Below are 27667 nucleotides of genomic sequence, written 5' to 3'. Positions count from 1 at the left end.
AAAGCTTCCAGAAGGAATGTAGCCTTCTCAAAAAACTTGGTTTTGGACTTTTGTCCTCCAGAACTGTATGTTAGTAAATTCATGTTATTTTAAACCATAAAGTTCGTGGAAATTTGTTACAACAGCAATGGAAAATTAATGTAGGTCTAAATATACCCTGGTATATTTATATAAAAGACTGAAAATGACTGATACAATAATGGAATTAAATAGTCAAAGAATGTTAAAAGCCACAACGTGTAATATATTTATATTTTCACTGCAAAAGTAATGTGATTACTTTTTATACATACAGAATTACTGTATAAATTTCAAACTGTGCTTAATTCATTTTACTACAGTATGAAATGAGACTAGAGTAATGCCTCTACAAATACTCTGAGACATTTGTAATACAATATGGAAATATCATAGAGATACTTTATTCCTCAGCTAGAAGTTTCTTTGTCATTTTGTTTATAAGTAAAGTTAGCCTGGTAAGTAAGCCTTAGAGAAACCTCAGTCTGTTTTCCATATCATAGTAAAATTGGTTTCACTGTAGACCAGTTTCTCTTGCAATGCTAATACTAATGCAATTTTGTTTTAAGCTGTTTACCGGGAATCAGTTTCTATTTGTTGTGTATGATTAGACAAAGAACACCTGTTAAAATTTCCTAAAACTTGTATCATTTTCTCCCCATTGTTGAGAATGTCCTCTTGCTTGATCCTAGTCTATGGAAATGGGATGTGTGGTTGAAACAGTACTGCAGGAGGAAACAATGCATGACAGCAGAGGTAGGGAGATGAGAGCAACTGTGGGAAAAGTCTCCATCTTATTCACGGTCCAGAATGCTGGTTGCTTTGGGGAAGAAATAAATTTGTATTGGCTTAGGGGACATCCGTTTGTGGACCATGCTGCTTTAGGGGAATTTTGTTGCATTTTTAATTCCCTGACCTGGGTTGCTGCAATCAAACAAAATTTTATTCTTTTCACTTGTGTTCCAGATGGAAGAAAATGTAAACAGCTGTCCAAGTGGTAATGGAGACTTTTCTTCCACATTCTTGCATGTCATTATGTTAGAGATTTACTTTTTCAGCAAATTGAAACCTCTAAAACCTAGTAATCAAATTTTCCCCCTCTCTCTTGCTTTCTCTTCCAACTATCATCAATTGCTTACTTTCAGAAATAGTTTTCCAAAGATGACGCTATGATGAGGATGCATGGTCATTATCATATTTACTCTTATCAGTACCATATAGCATTATGTTGTTTACAATAATTAGCTGCTGGAAGCAGTCCTGTAAACACAACAGTGTGCCATTCCGCATATAGAAAAGCAAATCTCTGTTAAGGGAGGGGATGGGTACATGCTCGTTTGGCTACCGGTTATGACTGCGTTGTAAAGATATAAAAGAAACCACTCATTCACTGCTGTTTAAGATGATGAGTATATGTGAAAAAATAAGATATGAGGAAATTGGGAAATTTTAATAAAACCATTGGGAGATGGGTCCTTTTTTGAAGTTGATGAGCTAATTATGTTCACTTGAGAAGCAAGACAATGAAATTGAATAATTAATGTCTTTATCTTACACAAATTTAATTCTATGCATAGGATAGCCCCTATCTCCTTACTCATATTAAACAAGCAGTGGTTATAGTTACACCAAAAACAACCAATGTGAACTACCAAAATTTATGATAAGTATGTATAAAGGTTGTTTCAGGGTTTCCTGACCATTGAAAAGAGCTAAATGTGTGGTGTAAGTGATCTTTAAGTAGGTTGTGACAAATTAGCACTCTCCTTGAGGAAGAAATTGAAGAATAATTGAAAAGCATAAAAAATATTGAGCAATGGATTTAGAGGAGTCGACATAGGAATATATACACAAAACCATATATGTTTCTTAATGGAAATTTTATAAACTTTTCAAGGATACTTTTAATTTTATAGAATTGTTGCTTTTCTTGTTGTCTTTAGAAAGTGACTGCCTCTTAAACTGTAACCTCACTCAGTCACCATTTCAACACACATCCATCGAGCACCTCCTATATTCAAGGCATTGCTTCATTCAGAAAACATGAAAAATCAGACACTCCTCCTTAGAGCTGTCTCATTGGTACAGATATATAAAAGTATAAAGAGATGTTATTTAATAGTGAAATCAACAATGTACTAACAAAGCAGTAGAAAGTTAGAAAGTGACATGAGAGGAAAAACTATTTATGATTTCTCCATTAAGGTATTTTGGGGTGTTGGGAGTCTGGGTTAAGCACTTAAGATGGTTAAGCGTCCAACTTTGGCTCAGGTTAAGATCTCACGGTTTGTGGGTTCAAGCCCCATCAGGCTCTGTGCTATGACAGCTGGGAGACTGGATCCTGCTTTGGATTCTTTGTCTCCCTCTCTCTCTGCCCCTCCCCTCTTCGCACTCTGTCTGTTTCTCTCTCTCAAAAATAAATAAAAATTTAAAAAATTATTTTAAAAAAAGGTATTTTGGTGGTGCCTGGGTGGCTCAGTCGCTTAAGTGTCTGATTCTTGATTTCGCCTTAGGTCACGATTTCGCGGTTTGTAGTTTGAGCTCTGTGTCGGGCTCCATGCTGACAGTACAGAGCCTGCTTGAGATCCTCTCTCTGCCCCTCCCCTGCACACTCTGTCTCAAAATAAATGAATAAACATTTAAAAAAAATATATTGGAGTTTTAGAGTTCATCTGTGTTTGCTAAATTATTAATAGAAGTCAGATAGTGAAAATTAGGGAATAAATTGATAAAATGTATATATTTACCTGCACATTTTAAGAAAAAGCAAATCTGTATTTCTACATGTACTTTTGTGTTTCTCTTTGTTTTCTGGTAGTGTGGGGAAGAAATAGTTTTCAAAGTTATTTCGTGGCCAGATAAAGAGTAAACAATTTAAATAGTGAAACAAGCAAGCAGGCCACTTCTAATGACAAAATTTGATATTGGTTATGAGAGTTCAGAGGACATTTTTTAAGGAGAATCTTTGAAAAATGCTAATGGTAATTTTTTTTCTTTTAAATGTGCATCCGTTTGCTTGGTTTTATAAGATATTCTGCTTCCTCTAATAACCGTATAATGCTGGGTAAGTCATTCTAAGTGGTTAAGTTAAAGTCCTCTGCTGTCATGTGACCAGAACAGAAACTTCTGTAGTGGATGGTGTTGTTGCCCCGTGCAGATTGCTTTTCCAGACCAGTGCATGTACCCTCCTGCCACTGTGAGACTTGGCTGTTAAAGGCTTACTGTTACTTTTTTTAAGGTAAGTACTCTTGGTAAAACTGGAGCTGTGGTGCCTGAGAGAGAGTACTGTCCTCACGCACCCTCTTCCAAAGCCTGAGCCCAAACTCACTGACATGAGGGGCAGCGGCTATTTTCCTTTTCACAAGGTGGAGTCAGCTTAGTGGTACAATCCGTGTTCCAGAGCTTCCCATTGGGACAGGCTGGAGTTACTTTATAGCTGCTTAGCTATTTCTCCTGCCAGGTTCTGCTTCCCTCCCTCCCTTTATCCAGAGCAATTAGCTCATAAGTTACTCAAAGAAGAATTCCCGGCTCAGACTTTCTGCTAGGGAACAAAGTTAAAGCAGTATCTCTATTTTCCAACTATCTATCTAGCCCAGTACTTGACACATACCAAATTCAGAAAATGATAATTGAATGAATATCGAATGATGTTTGAATTCATGGTATTAGCTATTAAGTGATATCTAGGGCTACTGGTTTGTTGGTAGACATATGTCTTGACAGACCTCTCTACCCTGCAATGTTCATAAAGGAAATAGTTTTAGTGACCATTTATCAAACTCCTGCAGGTAAACATTGCAAACCCATTGTCATTTTAGTTTTCTTTTCTTGTTTTAGGTTTTTCTCCCTTAGAAAGTCATTTTAAGAGGTAACCAACTTATCTTCTACTAGATTCAGTCAAGTGTTAGTAACAACAGCAACCACACAAATACACACACACACACACACACACACACACATCTGGATTTTAGAAACCAGTCTGTTCTAGTATATAGATTGTTAAAAGAAAAGTTGTAAAATACATGCTTTGAATAAATTGGAAACTGACTAGCTACAAAACTTCTATAAAGAGAGTGAGGACGTCTTAGGATGGTAGAGTTGCATGATGGTATATAATTTATGCACGGTTATTTATCTGCAACTATCCAGAAAAAATATAGGTTGTTTAAATGGCTTCAGAGCTTAACCCTTCCTCCGATTTTCCCCCAGACATGTCCTATCATCTCACATCAGTCCTGACAGTGAGTTGTCTTGTTAAAGAGCTTGCAATTCCATTACAGATAAGCTCCAAATATTGATTTGTACCTTTTATTTCCTTGGTCTGAGATACAGGTGGGGCAAATGTTCAAATCTGTTGCTGCATGGCACAGAAGAAATTATCTCCAGAGAAAGGCAGATGAACGTACCAAATGGTTTACTAAATTTCTACTTCACTTGTACATCTTTGTGTAGGCTAAGCCTGTGTTGATCCAGAGGTGAAGGACATACCAAAGTGGGAGCAATGAACACAACTCCGAGACACAGGAAGTGTTCAGTAAATACACATGGAAGGTGGTAGTAGGGCATGGTCTCTCTAGAATGGCCTCAGCCATGCTGACCTTGTGGCAGTCGGCAGGAAGGACATGATGTGCAAGATAGAATTCCCAGTGCCTGCTTGGTAGGCATGCAAATTCATGCATTTGTTGTATAAAAGATTTAATGTGAGCTCCTCAGGGTAAAACAAACAAACACAAACAAAAACTCCTCTTTGTCTCCTATCCTCAGAAATCTATATCATAATGAATCCCTAGAAGAATGGTGATTAAACGAGTGAGTGAATGATAAATTGAGAATAATTATTACATATTTATTTGGCATTGTATGAGGGTGCAAAATGTGGGAAGCCATTCCAGCTTTGCCTGCCCGCACCTTCATTCCTTGCTGACTCTCCTTCATCCTTGCCTTGACTAAATGTTTTGAATATTTATTTATTCATTGCTTCCCTTCTCATACAGGACCTTTGTCCCAAGTGTTCCCACTTGTTGGTCATATTTTTTTCCCTTTACCACAATTATTTCTTACCCATTCTTGAGAGGTTGGCTCAAACATTTTATTCTTAGGGGAGTTTTCTTTGAACTTCAGGTTTCAAAATCAGTTTGTTTATTTCTACCAATCATGTTAACTTGGTTTATTTGATTTAATAAGAGGTTAATTTGAAATTTTCAAATTTTATCATTCATTAAATAGTATCATAACTGAGAAAGTAAACATGGAATAATTGTCTAATGAGTTGTAACACTGTGAGCTACAATATAGATAATAGATTATCTATTAATATAGATAACCAGCCCACCTTGATGAAATTTGTATTTTTCCTTTAAATTCTTTTAACTTATGTTTAATTTATCCAAATGACTATATGCACTTAATCTATGTTCAGATGTTAAGACGAGTATTGTATATATTTGATGGGGTTTTTGGAATGGAGGTGGGTTCTGGAACGGACAGTCAAGAAAGAATTATTGAGGTGTCTTTGGTGCAAAAACAAAAGGTGATTTTACTAAAGCACAGGAACAGGACCATGAGCAGGAAGTTGGGCATCAAATGATGGGGTTGGGTAGTGATAGGAGTTTGGATCTGACAGCTGAGAAATAATTCTTGATATGTCCTTGTTTCAAAAAAAAATGTGATTTTATTAAAGCACAAGGACAGGACCCTGGGCAAAAAGAGCTACCCACAGGGAAAGGACAGACTGATTATATACTTGGTAGTTGCGGGGAGGTAAAGGCAGGGGACCTTTCCAAAGAGATTTTCAGATGCTAAGGAAGACTCACAGGACCCTGAAGGCCTAGCTATTGTCCTTGTTTTTCCCTCCAGCAAAGCATTAACATTAAGACATTAGAGAGTTCCTGGAGAAATGTTTTATTCCCCAGCCTCAAGTATTGGTCAGTGGGCTGCAAGTTACAAGGCAATTTAATTTTATCTGCCATTTTCTTCTGCCTTTGTTTCCCACATGATGTTGACCAATTAAATATCATATAATTTTTCTAGGAATAGTGTTTCTACTAGATGAGTAAGATGTAACTATACGTGGTGTCTGACAGTTATTTTGTTCTTAGCATACGATGACAGCTATTTACATTTGCTGCTCTGTTTCTTCCATTTTTATATTTAATTAACTGATACTTTAGATAAATTCCGTAAGATAATTTTTTCACTTAATTATAGAGGGTATATATTACATTGAAACTCATAAGTTATTGACTTAAAGAGAAGTAAAATCACAAACTCTTCTTGCTTGCTGGTAAACCACTGCTCTACTCTATTTGTTGGCAAGTTCTTCAGAACATAGACATGATGATTATTAAACTCAACTCTCAACATATTATATAAGGCAGCCGGCATAAACTGTTTATTGTTTACCCAATATCCATTTCCTGGGTTCCATAAATCTAGATGGTTTCAAACGATTTGTTTTTATGGGGGAGCCTGAACAGAATTGATGTGTCCAGGTCTTGGCAAAAATTCATGGATGTGTCTTCCCCAAGCTTTCTCTGTCCTCAGCACAGGTGTAAACAAAAGACTGTATGGTGACAATGTTGAAAGATAGAAGTAGCTTACTCTCTGAATTACTTGCTAGAAGACAGCCATAGGCTGCCTAACCTGCCCTGGGCTTGGGTAATGTTATGCAAGTGAATTTCCAGGTTTATTTATGACCATGGTGTTGGGGTTTTGGAGTGGTATGGATCTGGAGCTGATGGCCAAGAAAGAATTCTTGAGACGTCTTTGGTGCAAAAAAAAAACATGTAATTTTATTAAAGTACGGGGCAGGATCTGTGGGCACAAAGCTGCACTGAGGTTGTGAAGAGTGATTGGTTATATACTGTGGAGTTGGGAGAGGGAAAGGCAAAAAGGAGGCCTCTGGGAGGACTTTCGTATGCTAAATAAGACTCCTAAGATAACTGAGGCCTAGCTATTGTCAAGCTAAGGTTGTTTTTCCTCTAGTAAGCTATTAACATTAGGACAGTAGGGGGTTCCTGGAGAAATGTTATACTTTGTAATTGTTTCATCTGTCAGTGGACTGCAGGTGATAAGGAAATTTAATATTTTTTTAAGTTTATTTATTTTGAGAGAGAGAATGAGTAGGGAAGGGGCAGAGAGAGAGGAGGACAGAGAATCCAAAGCCAGCTCTGCAGTGACAGCAGAGAGCCAGAAGTAGGGCTCGAACTCATGAACTGCAAGATTGTGACCTGAGCTAAAGTCGGAATATTAACTGATTGAGCCACCCAAGCATCCCAAGGAAATTTAATTTTACCTGCTATTTCCTTCTTGCATTTGTTCTCCATATCACTATGGAGGAGAGGGTGATGTTGGGGCTCCAGGAAACTGAGTCTACAGGTTTCTGGCGATTAAGCTATTGATAAGATTGCCTTTTTCTTATAATTTACTAAAACATATATACACTGATGAAGACTCTGTCCTGCTTGACTGTAATATCTATCAGTTAAGTATTTGTTTTCTTTCCTTTTCCTTTGTTCTTGGGCAGCCAGAGGTACCTGCGAAATACCACCATATCCCACCCAGGGGCAGGGCAGTGTTGGTAGCTTGTGCTTTGTCCTCATCTTGCCTTATGCTCCCTCATCAATGGCATAGCCTTGCCTTGCCTGACTATAGCATGTGTTAAGATTTGCCTAAACTATCACACATCTCACTTGGTCAACAAAATCAATCCAACAAAATTCTATTTAGTGAGCACTGACCAAATAGCATATATTGCATGGCTGTAATTATAGATAGAAATAGTATTCATTTTCTCTAAGGTCAAAAACTCATCAGGAGAGGTGTGGCTTTACAAATCAATACACAAATGTTATTTGCTGTTATCATGATAAAAAATAAACCAAGAAAGATAGGTATTTATGTTAGGCAGCTAAGGGTACCATAACAAAATATCATAGCATAGACGTGGTGACCTAAACAACAGAAATTTACTTTCTCACAGTTCTGGAAGCCTGAAATCCACATTCAGGGTACATGAACTAGCCTGCTTGGGTTCTGGTGACAGACAGCGGCTTTCCTGCTATGATCGCACATGGCAGAGAGAAAAAAAGATCTCTTCCTTTCTCTTATAGAGCCTCCATCATATTGGAATAGGACTTACCGTTATAACCTCATTTAATATTAATTACCACATAATGACCCTATTTCCAGATACTTTCACATCTGGGGTTAGGACTTCAACATGTGAAATTGGAGAGGCAGTTCAGTTCATGACAGTATTTTCTAGAATTAGAAATTAAGTGTTCTATATTAAGAATCATGGAGAAAAGGAATAATTCCTCCAGAGTGGAGGGAAGGGGAGGTTTCCCAACCAATTCAAATTTTAAGCTACGTAATGAAATAAAAATTATTAAAATTGAAAATATCAAAAATTTAATTAAATATATACCCACAAACACAAAACCATTGAGTGCAATAACTGAGATAAAAAGCATAATTAAGATAAAGAAGTCAGAGATTGTAATATGGAAAAGATATGGTAAATATAAGATCTATCAAAGACATATGACACAAAACCATAATGATGTTTAGATATAAAGAGCAGAATAAAGGGAAAGGAAGAAATTATCAAGAAATAATAGTATAAAATGTCCCAGCACATGAGAGACACACATGTAGAGATAAAAAGAATCTAAAAAATGATAAGGTGAGGGATATTTTTAAAAGTGATGCACCTAACCATGCCATCATAAGACTTCAGAACACAAGGAAAGGTGCTAAAAGTTCCTGGAAAAACAAAGATAATCAATGAAATATTGAGTATTAAGGCGGCATCAGACAGCGCATCAGGAAAACCAGTTTCGAGAAGACAGTGCTTTGAAATTTTTTGGGAAAATCATTTTAACTATAAATCCTATACCAGCCAAAGAACTAAGGCCAAAGTAAATATTTCTAAGACAAGAAGATTCACAAGACACATGTGTGTTTTTGCCAGAGAAAAAATGGAATGGAAAAAAACTTAAAAGTACAGTGAAAATAAGCTATAAGATGATGTCCAGAAGGGGTCTAATTTAGTAAAAACAGTTCAAGTAGATCTAAGTTGAATGTCTTTTAAAAAACTATATAGTCTATCAAGTGAAAGAAAGAATATGAAACTAAAAAATGATACTGGTAACTAACATTTGAAAGAAAAAATTCTGTTTTTCTCAACAAGAAAAAAACAAACAAACTAAAAGCAATAACAAAATCACAAAAACACTAACAGCATCCAAGGCATCCATAAAGTACAATTACATGTAGCATGATCGTAAGCAATTGATGAGTTAAGAAAATAAAGGAATTTATCTGAATATGATTCCAGAAATCATTTTTATCAAATGAGAACTAGTGGACCTTGGAACCACAGGGAAGAAATGTGAATCCAAAATTGCTAAAATGTTGCTAATGGTTTTAAGTATTGGCAGTCACTGATTTAAAAAACTAACAGAAGTCTTAGGTTTACTGTACCCAAAAAAGAAATCTTACCAAAATTGACAAATTGACAGGAGACATAGCTGAAGAAGAGAGCTGGATGGTGTTGGAGAAGTATGGAAAAAAGGATCAGAATGCTAATAATCTTTAATATGGCGTAGTGTGTAGAAATACTTTCTAAACTGGTATGATAAGAGGTTTAAGTGTTCTATTTATAGATTAAAAGGTAATCAGTAAAATATCTAAAAATATTAAGATAGCAAAAACCCTCATGATGTAGAGAGAAATATTAGGTGATAAATGCTTGCATTATAAGAAGTCAGAAGATGCTGTCTAAAATTATATAACCAAACTTAGAACCATAAATACATATCAATGAAACAAACATAGAATTTGGAAACTAAAGTCCAAAGTAACGGAGACCATGAAGTTAAAATTATATCTGGGAAGTATGACTGAAGGTGAGGACAGCAAGAATGCAGCCATTAACAAATACAAAATATATCTCTGCTAACCTTGTACATTGAAAAGTACTAAAATAACCTATTTAAAAAGTGAAACTAATAAAAATTACAACAATTTTATTTTCATCCCTTTGTTTCGCAACGCATTATCTATCAGATCGTTCTTGGATACTGCTTCAGATCTTTCCAGTCTCATCTCCTGTGTCAGCTGACTCTGCACAGTCTTTGACCAGATTCCTGCAGATGCCATTTGTTGGCATTTGCTTTAGTTCATACAGTGTACCCTTCATCTTCTGCTCCAAGACTTCTTTGCCCCAGTTGCTTTGGGACAACCCTGGGTACCTTTTCAGCCTTCACATGTGCACAAAGCATGGATGTGGAGGAGTTAATGTCCCCGTGAGATAGACTTGGAGCAGTGAGGGTCATGAACTTATGGATAGATGATTCTCTGAGTCTCATCTAAATCTCAGAACCCACTGGGATGGAGCAAACAGTTACCCATAGACAACTCAGTGTATTCACTCTTATACTGACTCCTCTTTCTTCCCTCCCCATCCCTCATCTCTGCTCCCTCGGTTTATCCTCCTAATTTAACCAGTAAGTGTGAACTAATTGTAACCACTCTGCTTCTGCTTTAAAGGAGCCAAGAATAAAACCCAAGGCATATGTAAGGGGAAAATAAATTGTCACAGGACTACTCATCTGTGAATCCCTACTCAATATTCTGGGAAGGACATCTGAAATCAGTCATTAATGCTCTTTATGATAGCTCCTAGAAACTTAGACATGCTAATATATCTAATAAAAGAGGTTAGGTGATAAAATGCAAATATATCTAGTAAAAGAGGTTAGGTGATAAAATTGTTTTGCCACTATATTGAGGTAAGAGTCAGAAGACTCAGGAAACTTAAAAGGTTAACATGGATTTCTTATGTGGTGCAGGAAACCCACTCTCTCCTACCATGTTTATTTGGAGGGAAAGGGGAGAATCCTTTCACTAAGGTAATAAAGACCACCCTAACAAGGGGGGCACTGGTCCTTTGGTCGTGGCTGTAGACCAGATTTGACACTACTACATGTAATAGAACAGGACTTCTTAGTATCAACAGGAATAATGGAATTGCAGAATGACAATGCTATTTGTCAGCAGTTTACTTTTAAAGGCAAGTTAGATATGATTGCTATAATTGGCAACAAGCCTGAGTAACAGTCAAAATTCTGTAATTGTAGAGATGAATGACAGTGGCTAATAGATCATGGTGTATCCTCAAATGTAACACATTGCCAGTCAAAAAAGGAGTTACTGAACTTTTAATATTTTTTTTTAAAAACCCACATTAAAAAAAATAAGGCTAAGGAGCAGAAGATTGATGTCAAAGATCACAAAGAAAAAGCCACTATGTTTATAAGATCTGTTTCCAGATGCCAGTCTTAACCCAAGGCCCATTGATTGAAAGTAGAGCAGGAAGAATATGTGATAACACTTCAATTATGCATAGTAAATATGCTTTTAATTCTTAGTAGAACAATGACTGTTTACCAGAGTAATTGTGCTCTGGGAAGGGCAATGTCCATAATTTTTGAGTATTGTTAGGTATGAACTCTGAATTGATACTTGGGTACATGGCAAGCCATAAAGTCCTCTAGTTAGAGTGTGGGCTCTGGAAACCAGGTGTAAAAAAATCCAAGCCCAATGTATGTATGGACCAATTATGTCTTTATTTTTCCAATCTCTAAGTATAAAATTGTATAAATATATATAACATCCAGCCAGCAGAACCTTCAAATCGTCTCCCATCTTGTAGCAGAAGAGGCGTTAAAGTAGAAAGAGCCAAGTGTAAGATCCCTAAATGTTCTTTCTCATTGCCACATCATGGCAATAACAAATCTGAAGGACTACCACATCCCAAGAGGAACTATGGCAATTAGCATCATTATCAAAGACCAAAAGGATGTAGGAATGGTAGTCCTATCAGATTTCCATTTAGTTAACCTATGTTGCTCCTTTAACCACAACAATAACAACAACAAAATAACGCATGGATTGGAACAGGACCTCCCAATACTTAGGACTATTCTATACAGTTGTGTTATCTTTGCTGGAACACATCAGTATACTCTCTGACATTTGGAATGTTAACAATGGTCTAATGAATGCCCTTTTCTCAGTCTGCATCAGCAAAAGAAAGCAAAATTAGATCGTCTTCTCATGTGAAGGATAACAGTACATATTCACTTTCTTGTTATGTGCTATATTAATTCTCTTACCTTGTTCTCATGTATAGTCTATGGCTATCTTGATGATCTTGGAATTATGTGGAGTATCACATTGGTGCACTCTACTGAAGATTATCCTGATTAATCTCGTAAGCAAGAAGGACAAGTAAGTGAGATGTCCTAATAAGATAAACATGCCATATGATGACAGATAAAACTACAAAGCTTCTGAGACTGCTACGTAGACATCTTTAGGTTTCTTTTTTTTTTTAATTTTTTTTTAACATTTATTTATTTTTGAGACAGAGAGAGACAGAGCATGAACGGGGGAGGGGCAGAGAGAGAGGGAGACACAGAATCGGAAGCAGACACCAGGCTCTGAGCCGTCAGCCCAGAGCCTGATGCGGGGCTCGAACTCACGGACTGCGAGATCGTGACCTGAGCCGAAGTCGGACGCTCAACCGACTGAGCCACCCAGGCGCCCCCCTTTTTTTTTTTTTAATTTTTTTTTAACATTTATTTATTTTTGAGACAGAGACATCTTTAGGTTTCTAAATAGCTGTGGCATCCTGAGATATCCCTTTTAATAAACATGATTTATTTCACCATGTTCCCCCTATCCTTAATAAAGAGATACATAACTTAGGGCATGTTCTGTATTTTTCACCATGTATTGTCCCTAGAAATACTGACCAACTGAAAGAAGAGGGAAAACACTTCAAGCATACATAATAATTCAGTTGGTATGAGAGATTGGTGTGAGCCAAAAGTGAACTGCTGTCTCATTATATCCCATTTCAGGGGTGGTTCTAAACAAAGGAGTAAATGAGAATCTTCCTAGAGGACCAAGCTGTGAGCAGTCTGTTCACTGTTCTCTTTGTAGGGAAGAATCGACCTTAGTTATGAATGTACAGGGACTACGGAGCAATAATAGTGAGTGGTTTGCATACTTAGTAAAAAGTCTGGAAATAATAAGTGTAAAAAATCAGACACAAGAAACAAAGAGTCATGGTGGTAGACTTACAGGAAAAAGCATGATGAGTGCACTTGTTTGTGCCTCCTATTTATGCCCAACAGATGTCATCCACTGCAAAGAGATGTCTAACCACCAAATTGAAGACAGTAACTTGTTCTGGAATGTCAATCACTCTCTCTCCTTGGTCACACAAGTCTTAATATAGTGAGCCATGGATTGAGTGACCATGGCCTCATGGATGGATTTATGTATGAATTCATAACATGAATTCAAACATGAACTTCCTTAACATATAGGTGACTAGCTACTGCCACTGCTGACTGCCTAGTCTACCGGCAATAGAGACAAATCATGACTTTTCAATATGGCACCATTCCTCATGGCATCCAGGTACCTGCTTGATGGCAAGTTGATTATAATGGACATCATCCATTCTGAAGGAAACAGTGATTTATTCTTATCAGAATTGAAAGCCACCCAGGATATAGGTTTTCCTTCTCTGCCTGCAGTTCCTCTGCCAGCACTACACCATGAGGACTTACAGAATGCCTAATCTATCAGTATGGTATACTATATATCATTGCCTAAGCACAAGGGATCCATTTTATGTCAAAGGATGTGTGACACTTGGTGAATGACAATGGGATTTTCAACATTTGTACCATGAAACCTTATCACTCAAAGACAGCTAGTCAAATATAATGATGGAATAAACTATTCAAGACTCAGCTAAATTGACAGTTCTAAGAACACACCCTGCAGAATTAGAGCCTGGGCATCTAAGATATGATATATATACTAAAAGTGCATTTGATATATGGTGGTGTCAACACTGGGTGGGATACATGGGGCCAAGAAATGAAAGGGAATAGTATAATTGGCTTTTCTTACCATCATGCCCAGTTATCCATTCACATAATTTGTGTCCCATCCCAATTCCAGATCATTTAGCTGAGAGGTCCTGAATCATAAAGGAGGAAAACTTTCATTAGAGGACACAATAAATATTCTATTACAACTACCTGATCTCTTTAATCATCTTATTCTCATGAACTCACACAAAAAGAAAGAAATTAATATATTTCTGGGACTAGTTAACCCTTAATGCCATTAGAATCAACATTGCTGCTGTCCATGGGGTCTTGGAAGAGTATATCTGTAATGTTGACTCTTCATTGGAGTATCTCCTGGGTTTTATGTGAAAACTGTGAAAAACAAGGTTGTTTTACTAGGACAAGGGATCTAAGTGTCCTACCTTCCAAAGGAAGAAGGTCTGGGTTACCTGAACAAACAGCTTAGAACAGCCTGAGTGCTAGCTGACGGTGAGGCAAATCTAGATTTTTTGGTACAGGGTGATATTGTGGACATCAGTTATGGTCCTAAAATGAGTTACAGTGGGCATAACCATTTTACACCAAGCCTCTTGCCTTTAAGTCATTGCAGGGAATTTGTCTGGCTGAATCCAGAAGCAGCCTCTGTTGCTGATTGGACTTAATGAAGGTTTTTAATAGATCCGAGTGATTCAAAGTGGGAACTAACTTTGATGCCTTTTTCTACCCAATTTCATATCTTTTCAGCCTGACCAAATATTCAAGCAGTGTTTCATGTAGCCTCACACAAATGTAACCTGAAAGTCTTTCGTCTCTCACAACTCCCATTTCTCTTCAGCCGTTTCTCTGATTTCATGGTATTGAGGACCCACACAAACTTGATTGGTACTTTGTGTGTGTGTGTGTGTGTGTGTGTGTGTACCATAGATGTATAGGAAAGTTAATTCCTCCCAAAACATTCTTGTACCAATACATAGGGTAGCCATACATCTTCATTGGCCCAGGATAGATCTGAATTATATCAGCTGTGCCAGCATTGCTAAAATACTATCTCTTTTCGCTATCATAATTGTCCTCTTTTCCTTTTTTAAATTTTTTCAACTTTTTGAACAAATCTTATTTTTTTAATGTTTATTATAGAGAGAGAGACAGAGACAGAAACAGTGTGAATGGGGGAGGGACAGAGAGAGAGAGAGGGAGACACAGAATCTGAAGCTGGCTCCAGGCTCTGAGCTGTAAGTGCAGATCCCGATGCAGAGTTTGAACCCACACACCGTGAGATCATTACCTGAGCCAAAGTCAGATGCTTAGCCAGCTGAGCCACCCAGGTGTCCCAGTTGTCCTGTTTTACATGATCAAGTATATGGTTGTCTTATTGCTGGATGCTAGGGCCAAATAGATAAATGCTGCCCCCATGCTCTGTCTAGGTGGATGGCCCTGAAAGAGTTTGATATGGTAGATTTTAGATATCCCCATAGACTTGAACAGTCATTTATACTCAGTGTTAGAAAACTCAAGTGATACATCTTTTATGGGCTTTTTTTTCTTGCTCCCATTTAACACTCCCTGTCCCTCACTTGTAGATCACGTTTTCTTTCTTTCTTTCTTTCTTTCTTTCTTTCTTTCTTTCTTTCTTTCTTTCTTTCTTTCTTTCTTTCTTTCTTTCTTTCTTTCTTTCTTTCTTTCTTTCTTTCTTTTAAGTTTATGTATTTATTTTTGAGACAGAGAGGCAGAGAGAAAAGGAAAGAGAGAATCCCAAGCAGTCTCTGCATGCCAGCACGGAAACTAGCACAGGGCTTGGTCCCACAAACATGAGATCATGACCTGAGCCAAAATGAAGAGTCAGACACTTACCTGACTGAGCTGTTCAGGTGCCCCAGTAAATCACATTTTCAAGTAAATGACACATACATGACAAAAGACAGAAAGTCCTTGTCTCAGGCTCTGCTCTAAGCAAAATCCAGCCTATGTTGACTTGCTTTTGGTAAGTAACAATAGCTCTGTCCACTTGCTATTACCGAATAAAAAAATACCATAATATTTCATGACTTAAAATACTACAATCAATTTTATCTTTCAGGTATGCAAGATAGTTCAGGTTTTTTCAGCTCACCTAGGTTGCCCTTAGAGCTGGACAGCTTTCTTATTACCCCTTTGTGTGGATCTGCTAAAGTGGTTCTCCTCCGAGTATCATTTATCCTCCTTGAACTGCAAGTAGCCACAACATGGTTTTCTCTGGCAATACCACAGGAACAAGAAAGTAAGTTGGTTACTTTCAGTCAGTTAAACATCCAACTTTGGCTCAGGTCATGATCTTATGCTTCATGAGTTTGAGCCCCACCTCGGGCTCTGAGCTCAGAGCCTGGAGTTTCTTCAGAGTCTCTCTCTCTCTCTCTCTCTCTGCCCTTCCCTGCTCACACTCTGTGTCTCTGTCTCAAAATTGAATACACATTAAAAAAAGAAAAAGAAACACATTAAGAGTATTTAAAAGCTAGACCTATAGCCAGTCAACTTCCATGCTGGTGGTCCAAGTACGTCATGTGTCAAGTTCAAAATCAAGGGACAGGGATGTATAGTCCATCTCCACTAAAGCAATGGCAAGAGTGTATATATATATACATGTATATATGTATACATATATACATGTATATATATATATATGTGTATATATATATACATGTATATATGTATACATATATACATGTATATATATATATGTGTATATATATATATGTATATATATATACACATATATATATATGTATATATATGTGGAAGGGTAAAGGATTGAAGCTGATATATTGATCTACTGTATGATTTTGAAAGGAATACCAGTATATTGTCTGTGAAAGAAAAAACTTATACTGTATTTCTGATAATAATGCCAGTGAGCCAATAGGTAAATTCTATTTAATGGAAAATATCATGAAACTCATATTTTCTGTGTAACCACCATTAAGACAATGCAATAGTTGTATGTTTTAGAAAAGCAGACAAGAATGGGACAGGCAGAAAAGTTGGTAAAGCCACTAAACTCTTGATGAAAATCCAGATTTTAGAACTTATGTTGTATGATGTCTTCCCTGTGTCTAGGAAATAGGATACAATAATAATTATTATACATGGAAAAACCTCTCAGTATTTAGGGTTAAAACAATTAGAGTAGAAGAGGAGCCACATTAATGAAATACATTTATTTTCACTAGAGCCCAAGCAGTTTACCTTATGATTTAGAAAGATCACATTGGGTCTGATAGTAAATAATACTCCTAAAATGAGAGTCTTGCAAAAGCAATTGGTGTTCATTAGAATTCAGTATGGGAAGCAGCAGGTGGCAGGCAGTTCCATGGAACAATTTTGCAGTGCCCTTCTGTGGTTGAGGCAAAACAATTCATGTCGCAAGATGCCAGGTCTTACTCTCTGTTGTAAGTTATCACTGTATAACAATTTTTATGTTTTTTTACGAATATAATCAAGGAGCTCAAACTGAATTATTGCAATAGCTTTCTAAATTATACATATTCTTAACATGTGGTAGAAGGGGAATTCATGCATTTCACGGACTGTTATCACTTTGAAAAGCAATACATTTCATGGCAAAATGTAGTTATGTTCCCCTCCTCCCCCATGGAGGAAAGTGAATTTTTGAATATCTGTAACATTACACATATGTGGTGTAAAGTGAAAAGACAATTTTGTGCTGGGGCAGAAGACCAAAAAAACTGTTATCACCCATCTTTCAGTGTGCTTTTTCCTGAAAGAAAGTAAATATGTGTAACAGATTTCCCTTCCTGACACTGATCCCTACCTCTCCCTTACCAAAAAGGAAAAGGAATAAAATAATTTTGATTTCCTGTGACCATTTAATACTTGTGTCCTTTTCAAAGCTTAACTATCTAGTTAATTGTCAAAGTCTGTGCAGTTACAGCTTAAAAGACTGTATTCAAGAGAAACCTTTAATTATGTCTTTAAGAGTGGAAACGACCATAAAAATTATAGCAGTTATTTTTGCCTTCCATTTGTCACACCAGTGGCTATGGCAGAGAGCTCCTGGTAAAGAGTTTTAAATGACAGATTTGCGGGGGTGGGGTGGGGAGGGGGGCGGGTAAGTGAACCTGCATTGAAATCTGTGTTTGGCCTTTTACTGTTTGGGGGATCTCTGGCATACTATTTAATCTTTCCAAAGCTCAGGTGCCTTAAAACAAAGGTGGCAATACCTACCTCATGAAGTTGTTTGTAAGGATCAAGTGAGATTTTAGCCTTAATGTCTAGCCCCGAGGAAACACTCAGGAAATTATAGAAAATTATTTATGACTTAGTAATAGTAGAAGAACTACCTATGGTGGGCATGGGGAAACCATCCTATATATGTTTTAAACCTGAGTTTTTCAGAACAGATGTGTATCTGCATGAAAAATAAACCAAACAATCAAAACAGTAACACCAACAAAAAAATACAGCCTATGTTGGTATATCGTATAACTTGAAAATAATTGTATAAGTCCAATAAAGCATTATGTGTTCATCTTTTAATTATTTTAGAGAAAAAATGCTATGAGAGGTGCCTTCACTGGAAGATAGTCGTATACAAGTAATAGTTATTAGTCATATTTGTTTCCTGCAAGAGGCAGAGGACATCAAGATTTCGTGAGGCTTGAAACTTATAAAATTCAGGGGCCCACTTCAAGAATTGGTGGGTGAGGAGAGCCTGAGTATTTTACCTGGAAGTGTTGGGAAGAAGACAGAAATTGAATTTCCTCATAACAGGGAAGCAGAAAAACTACCAGCCATCGAGGTGGATTATCCTTGAGGCCCGCAGGGGAAGAACAGCAGTGCTTCCTAGTTTCCTAAGTTTCACTGCCGAAGGAATTCTGTGACACAGGCTGTTAAGAGGGCCTAAACCTGTCCTCCTGCGCCTGATGTTGGGGGTTCCTGCAGAAGGATGCTGCCTCTCTGCACTGGATGCAAACTGAACCCTTAGTTTCAGTGTCCCCCAGACCATGTGGGCATGTGAGGATTCCTGACATGTGAGAAGACTCCTGACTCCATGCCTCAGCAAAACTGCAAGGCAATAAATCAACTTTAATGTGATGTCAGATGTCACAATAAATGCAAGTGCACTAAGGTACCCTATCCAAAATGTAGAGTCGTACTGGGTTTTAAAAAAAATCCAGCTGCATGACAATTATGAGAAAGATATATAAAACAAATTGGCAAAAGCTTGGTTAATGTACAAGTATATAAGGAAATTCAAAGCAGGAATAAAGCAGGGATGCCAAGTATAATTCCAATCTAAGAAATGTCAACACATTTTTACATATGCCTAAAGATTTTTACAAAATTATAAAGGTGCAATCATGTGTATAGTTATATGTTTGTTGGTATATATGTATATAAACACATGCCTATTTAGGTACTCATAAAGATATAATTCAGTATATATAAATATAGTATACTGTATAAAGCACTATATGTAATGAGATATATATAGTCATATACACGTGTGCACATACACACATACACACAACCTTCATCCATTAAGCAACGTAGCCGCAAAACATGTCGTGGTAAAGCTTACCCAAAATCAGGATTACTTGTTTTAAAAATCTTTTTAAGAAATATTTACCATGCCTCTCACAGAGTTTGACATGCCAAGTCCTCAGCCAGACTGCCTGGGATCAACCCCTCCTCCATCTCCTGTTTGGATGCTCTTGGATCATTTAGTTAACTTCTGTATCGTTCATTGTCATTGCTTGTTAGATGTGGAAAAGAATAACATAATGCTAATCTGGTTCTTGTGAGGATTAAATAAATTACCAGAATGAAGTACTTACAACACTACCTACCACATTTTTGGCTGTAAAAGGTACCTCTCAATATCCTCATCGTTGTCATCATTATCATCATCCCCTAGAAAAATCTAAGTGATTCCAATTGACCCAGATCTCAAATTTTTGAAATGACTGACAATCCTAGATTAGAGAGGTGATTTTCTTTGTCCACTAAAATCAATAATGACAATAACAGTAACAACGATGATAATTTTTGGTCAGAACGGAAGGCTTGTCCATTTTTTAGTTTTCCAAAGCTTTAAGAGAATCTACTATCTATCATCATCATCTTCATTTATTAAAACTCAACTTTATACACTTTACATGACATAGTATATATTCGTTTTTGCAGTTGATACGATTTGTCAGATGTCTTTCCTCATGTAACCACTGTCACAATCAAAAACAATATTATTTTAAAATATTCCCTTCTAACCACTGGCAGTTAATCTATACCCACCCCAGCCTTAGGCAACCATTCTGTTTTCTGGTCAGTATAGAATTGCTTTGACTTTTCTTTCTTTCTCTTTTTTTTTAAATGTTTGCTTATTTGGGAGGGAGAGAGAGAGAGAGTGAGAGTGAGAGCGAGAGCGAGAGCGAGAGAGAGAGAGAGAGAGAGATCACTTGCACGTGCACGCCAGCGCAAAACTCTGGGAGGGGCGGAGAGAGAGAGGGAGACATAGAATCTCAAGCAGGCTCCCGGCTTCAAGCTGTGTCAGCACAGAGCCCAAAATGGGGCTTGAACCCATGCATGAATTGTGAGATCATGACCTGAATCGAAGCCTGACGCGTAACCAATTGAGCCACCCAGGCACCCCTGACTTTTCTTGAATATATTTTTTTGGTGTTTTTTAGATTAATTCAAATAGTGAATTTTTGTAATTTTTATCTTTTTAGTGATAACTAGTTTTATATTTATGAAACTATCATAAGAGTAACCTGCTGATTGACATTTGTGCTGTCTCCAAAATTTACCTATTATTAAAAAATTGTTGTGACTTTAAAAAAATTTTTTTTAAATCTTTATTTATTTTTGAGAGAGAGAGAGAGACAGAGTGTGAGCAGGGGAGGAACTGAGGGGAGGGAGACACAGAATCAGAAGCAGGATCCAGGCCCTGAGCTGTCAGCACAGAGCCCAACGCGGGGCTCGAACTCATGGACTGTGAGATCATGACCTGAGCTGAAGTCGGACACTTAACTGACTGAGCCACCTAGACACCCATGATGTGACTTTTTATTGCAAGTGTTTGTATGGACTTGTTTTCTTTTTCAGTTTTCAATTCTTTGGGGGAAAATGTATATGAATAGAGCTTCATATTTTAAGAACTGTCAAATTGCTTTTCAAGGTAGTTTTAACATTTTATACTTCTCCCAGCCAGGTGTAAGAGTTCCAGTTGCTTCTCATCCTCAGAAACCCTTGGCATTTTCAGTGTTCTTAATTTTGGCCTTTCTAATGGGTGTGCAGTGGTATTTCGTTGTTGTTTTCATTTGTGTCCTTGATGAATAATGATGATGAACACCCATTTTTATGTGTTTAAATGCCATTCAGATATCTTTGGTGAAGGGGCGCCTGAGTGGCTCAGTCAGTTAAGCCTCTGACTTCGGCTTAGGTCATGATCTCATGGCTCATGAGTTGATCCCCGTGTCAGGCTCTGTGCTGACAGGTCGGAGCCTGGAGCCTGCTTCTGATTCTGTGTCTCCCTGCCTTTCTGTCCCTACCCTGCTTAGGCACTTTCTCTCTCTCTGTGTCTCAAAAAATGGTATCTTTGGTGAAATGTGTGTTCATATATTTTAAAAATTATTTTAAATGATTCTTTGTTTTGTTGTTGAGCTGGAAAAATACCTTAATGATGTATTTCAAAGATCAGTCAAATTTTCATTTTGATTTGTATTTTGTATTTTCTCTTAGGTTTTGTGTTTTTTTTATGTGAATGTGAATGTGTGAGTAAGTGTCTTAACATATCTTTGCCTGGCCCAAGATTTTGTATATTGTCTTCTAGGAGTTTTAAAGTTTTACCTTTAGGTGTGTGATAAGTTTCAAGGAATTTTTTTGTGTATGGTGTTAGGTAAGGTTCAAAGTTAATTTATTCCAAATGAATATCCATTTGTTCAGGCATCATTTCTTGAAATATGATGCTTTTATCATTGAATTATCTTGACACTATTGTCTAAAATCAACTGACCCTGTAAGTGCAGTTTTATTTTTGGACATTGTATTATATTCTGTTGACCTATACTACAACACCATAACGCCTTGATCACTTCAGGTTAGTAGTGAATGATAAAATCAACTCCTCCAATTTTGTTTTTTATCTTTTTTATTTTACTTTTCTTGATTCATTTCCATATAAATTTTGACCCTCTTCGCTTCATTTCCACATAAATTTTAGCATCATTTGGCAATTCAGCCAAGTTAACATGCTAAGACTTTGATTGGAATTATTTCAAATCTAAAACCCTATTTAGAGATAAGTGACCTCTTAAAAATATTAAGTTTTCTGGGGGTGCCTGAGTGGCTCACTTGGTTGAGTGTCTGGCTCTTGATTTCAGCTCAGGTCATGATCTCATGTTTCATGAATCTGAGCCCCTCATCAGTCTCTGTGCTGATAGTGTGGAGCCTGCTTGGGATTCTCTCTCTCTCTCTCTCTCTCTCTCTCTCTCTGAAAATAAATAAATATTTTTAAAAAACAATGAGTTTTCTAGTCCGTGAACTTGGTATATTTCTGTATTTACTTAGATTTTATTTCATTTATCTCAATAGTTGTTTCTAGTTTTTAGTGTGCATATTTTAATTTAAAACTTTGATGCACATCCCACTGCACTGCAGTGATTAAAGATTAAAGAGAATGAGAAGATGCCAGCAGAAGTTTCTTAGAAGGAGCTGCAAGTGACATATTGGAAGGGAGACAAAAGATCAAGCAACCTGAGTTTAAGATAGAATGAGGATGGATGATTTGGAGATAATTAGTATTGCCAACTCTTTTAAGAAGTTTTAATGTAAAAAGAAGCAAGGAAATGGAGTGTTAACTGGAGGAACATGTGAGGTCAGAAAGGTTGTTGATTTTAAGATGGGCAAAATAGCAGCAAATCTGTATGCTATAATGATACAAAAGGGAGACCTGTTGATTCTGAAGAGAGGAGGACGCATACCTGCAACAGTCCCTTGAGTATGCAAGACAGCACTGCAACTAGATCGCAATGAAGAGCTTGGCCTGAGGAAGGAGTGTGGTTTACCCAGAGCAGAACGAGTGAAGGCTGAGTTTATGGGTACGGGTGCGCACCTGTGACTAGATGTAATGGTAGGAGCTACTGAAGTTCTCTTTTGATTCTTATTTTCTTATCAGTGAAATAAGTTAGCAAAGCCATCAACAGTCTTTGAATATGGGGTAGAAGTGTTGGAGATTTATTTTTTTTTCTTTTAAGTTTATTTGTTTTGGGAGGGGGGAGAGGGAGAGAGAATCCCAGACAGAATCCACAGTATCCACACAGAGCCGGAAGCGGGGCTCAAACTCACAAACTGTGAGATCATGACCTGAACTGAAGTCAGATGCTTAACTGACTGAGACACCCAGAGGCCCCAGAGTGTTGGAGATTTAACTAAAGGAGTGTCCTTTAAAGTGAATGAGTTCCTATTCAAGGAAAAACTCACTATATTGGGACTATTTTTCACATACCTAGTAGAAAAATTAGGTATTTTGGCATTTTTATAAATAAATAGTACTGTGATTTAAAAGAGGCAGAGATACTTTTAATTTAAAAAAAATAGACATTCAGTTAGGACACATTTTGTAACTATAAAATAATTCATCCAGTTTGCTTTCTCATGAATTAGAACTCATTTTGAGTTCACCTAGTGTTAAGAAGCATTAATTGTTTCTCAAGCCTCTGATGATGGTGGTTGCACCCTGTGTAGAAATGAGGTCCATGACTGATATATTTACAGAAGAATGTAATCATGGAGATTCATAGGAGGTAATCATGAAATGTAGCCATAGAAACCTTATGGCTCATCAGATAAAAACAAACTGAGTCTGAAGGATATCTTTTGATTTATTCACATTTGATTTGTGGACTTACTTTCCCCGTATCCATTTTCTTTGGGAGGCTGAGAATGGAAGTTCTTTTCATTATGACATGAAAATAAGTCCAGGGGTTTATTCTGCTCTCATGTTGTAGCCATGTTCATATGGGTTAGTGTCTCTGTGTGTTTGCAACTGTTTTTCCTATCATTAGCCTTTGTTGTTATTGTTAGCTTTTTTTTCCAGTAAAAAGTTAGCCCCTTCCAAACCAATAACAAGACCCAGACATACTTGAAGTTTACTTGTAAGGCTGGGTGTGAAGCACAGCATTCTCTTCCTTACAGGGTTGTTTTGCAAACACATGCACACTTGTTCTTGGGCTCTGGAGATTATAAGTATGTTACCTAGGAGAACAGCAATACTCTTTTGGACTTGACTCCACTTTCTTTACACACTTCTCTATCTTTTAGAAATCTCCTGCACATATTTTTAAAATGTGTTTTAGAAAGGATTTAGTGACAGTGCCTGAGACCCTTTGATTTTATTTCCCCTTTCTCTTCACCTTAACTAGTAGCAGGAGTCACTGGTGTGCTTCAGAAAGCTTACTTATGTTTGAATACAGTCTAAATCAGTGCAGACCCTTGACTGGCTTAATCTTTGCTTGCAAATGACAATGCAGTGAAACCAGAGGAAGAAAAAAAAATTACTTCCTTTCCTATTGGAAACCTAATAAGTAGTTAGCCTGACCCAGTTTTCAATAAAGGAGATTTTCTGATGACCCAACAGGAGTGACTATCTGTAGTCAAAGAAAGGGGAGGGTGAGTTTAATCTTTCATGCCACTGGAATGGCAGCTGTTCTCAGCTCTGTCTGATTCTGTGAAGGATGGTGAAGATAGAGCTGCTTTTTCAGTCTAGGGAGAATTTTCCTTTTGAATATTCCAAACGGGGGATTTGCACATGTGCCTCAAGAACTAATTGTCTAGGTTCCGTCAGGAATGCAGCAGGAGAGGAGCGTATTTCATGCTTAAGACCAGAGAAGAGCCACGCAATACTCAGTGGATAAAAGGCTTGCGGTCCCAGCTGGGAAAAAGAGTCCCATTATCTCCCAGCTGCATAGACATTCCATACGGCTTGGTTCTGCCTGGATGCACAGCATGCCTGGCTGAGAGCTTGAAACAGAGTTCTGCAGAAAAATTGTAAAGATCCCGAGACATTTCCCTGGTAAGATCTGTAAGTACAAAATTGTGCTGTCTGCTGCATTGAGAATTTTGCTGGGCAAGCTGCGGCTTTTCTTCCTCTCAATGTCTTTGTATTAGCATAACAGGTAAAAGCTGGGTTTGGGGGAGAAGTCACTGCTTTATTTATGCTATGTTTCTATGATGTTGATGCTTAAAATGCATTTATTCCTCGTGAGAGAAAATGTATTGAATCTGTATTCTGGGGAGCTTAGGATCAAACCAGGGACAGAGAGACTACAGGTACATTTTTCAGTGTTTCACTAGTCTTTGCTGCAGTAAAACTAATGGGCAAGACGGGATGACAGTGCTAATTCTGGTACTTTCAAATGGCTTCATGCCCTTTCTGTAACGGCAAATGAGAAAATGTGATTGCTAATTTTTTTCCATCGTAAGGTAGAGGGGTGGGGTTTACATTGGCCAACAGATGATTTAAAGGAATGGTTGTAAAAAGTTTCCTGGGGGAGGGATTTCGCTCCCTGGAGGGGAGTAAAGCAAGACTGGAGGTCACATGACCCCACCAAATTTTTTCTGGCATTTTGCTTCGCACCCAGCTTCCCGATAATTGCTTCTTTTCATTTACAATAGGTAAGCTTGTCAGTATTAAGGTACCTGTAATAGTTTATGAAAAGTTTCAGAAGTTGATGACTTGGGAACAAAACTTACAAGAGCTCTGAGATTAGCCACGTATAGCCCATTATGTTAACGGAATACTATCAACTTTGGGGGTTTGGGGAGAAATTGGAATTCATAGTACTTGCTTCTCCAATTGAAAACTACTTATGTTTAAATAATCAGCATCCTGACTATGTCCTCTGAGAAATATTCACACAATGAGTAAACAGAAGTTATATGGAGAGAAAAAATAGGGAGAACAGTAGAATTACATAGAATCAATTTGGAAAATGAGGTATTCATAAGCTGATCTATAGTGGCAATGTTTTTAAAAATCTTTCTAAGAGAAAGAACCATATGTTGAATATTGAATTTCTAGTTTTGAACAATCTTCATATATCTAATGGGTTTATCTTTCATTATTGTTGTTAAAGCTTTTATCAATGTATGTGCCTTGTATTTTATAAGGTAAGAATATATTTAAGCACAATCTCCCATACCTCACCCCCGCCACATGTGTAAACCTACACAAAATACACACACACAAAATACTGTCATGATTTGTATCACAAACAGAAACACAGAGTCTTTTCATCTTTGATACTTCCATGATTTTTTTTAAAGCAATATCATGGCTATGCAATCCAAAGATGTCAAATATATAAATCTGCACTTTTTATAAGGCTTTGTATGAGGTTGTATAAATGCATAACTTATCACATCTTAGCTAAAAAACTGCTCATTTATAAACTGCCATTGCATTACTTCCTTTGAACATTTCTAGTTAAGTGCCAGAATAGTTTGTTTAGTATTCTCCATGTAACTTTCCCTAATGAAAACAAATTCACATTGTCATTTGGAGAATTAGTACATATTTGGTTTAAGTTTTGAAAAAAAAGAATCAATTATCTTGGGAAAAGAATGTGAAGTGTATTAAGTTGTTTGTATGCTTTTGTGTTTTTGATAACTGAAAATAGTAATATAAAAGTAAATTTGTACCTTTTTAATTATTTTATTGGAAGGAAGAGGGTTATGAAATATTTTTTTTACTTATGTATATATTTTAACACCATATTAATTAGAATTCAGCAGCAGAAGCTATACTCCTTAAAAATAACTCAAGCTAAACACAAGTGTTCAAAAACAAAATCCTGTCACCTGTAAATAACAGTCAAGATATTTGAAGACATCCTGTGCCTAAATTCTAATAACAAAATGAGAGAGAGAGAAACAGAGACAGAGAGAGACGCACAGAGAGAGAAACTTTAGAAGAATACTTTTTTATTTGTTTTGGGCAAATAAACATTTTGATAATGTGATCAGTGATAGATAGATAGATAGATAGATAGATAGATAGATAGATAATAGATGTTCTTTTAAAAGAATATGATCTTACCCTACCCTTTAAAAAAAAGTATTGAGTTTATTTTAGATTTGGATTAAATAGGAAAAAAATGAGCCGATATGAAACTGAAGAAATTGCTAAATTTTGGGTATTTGTTTTTTCCCAAAGGAGATATTAGGTCCATAATAAAAGCACTCGAGGTAAGAACAAAAATTATGAAAGTATTAATAGTCTGAAGTCACTATTCATAGGATGCATTTTTAAATATTAAACAATCTCTTATAAAGTCTTCGATATGATATTTAAAGAAATTAGCGCATGTATTTTATGGTTATTTCCCTTACATACACCACCTGAACTTCAATTGTATTATCAGTTTTATGTTATTGAGATTTATGGTATTTTAATTCTGTTTTAATTCACACAGTATTGGTTAGACTTACTTGGAATTTGAAAAACCTCAGTCCTTACCAATTACTGCATAATTCATCATTCCTCTATTCTTAACTTTGAATTATTTCTTGGGTTATTGGATTTCAGTGTTAAGTAGTACCCCTCCACCAAAGAAATAGTCATAGATGGTATATTGTCTGTGTGCCTACATAGAACATTTTCTTCTTTTGCCTTATACATGGAAGACACATTAATCTATCTTGAATCAGACATA

The 27667-nt window shown here is 36.8% G+C and overlaps 1 protein-coding gene across 1 annotated transcript in view; it reads left to right on the top strand.

Annotated features, from left to right (window-relative positions):
- Positions 1 to 24539: 24539 nt before the first annotated feature.
- CNTN6 (contactin 6) overlaps positions 24540 to 27667 on the top strand; it is a 292083-nt gene continuing 288955 nt past the window's right edge. The window contains 1 exon segment of the mRNA XM_058726191.1: positions 24540 to 25026. The gene's annotated coding sequence lies outside the window, so the exon portion shown is untranslated.

This window comes from Neofelis nebulosa, chromosome 4 (assembly GCF_028018385.1).
Source record: "Neofelis nebulosa isolate mNeoNeb1 chromosome 4, mNeoNeb1.pri, whole genome shotgun sequence".
In the NCBI taxonomy this organism is placed as follows: domain Eukaryota; kingdom Metazoa; phylum Chordata; class Mammalia; order Carnivora; family Felidae; genus Neofelis; species Neofelis nebulosa.
The sequence above is the reverse complement of the archived record's forward strand: the minus strand, read 5'-3'. Positions and strand labels throughout refer to the sequence as shown.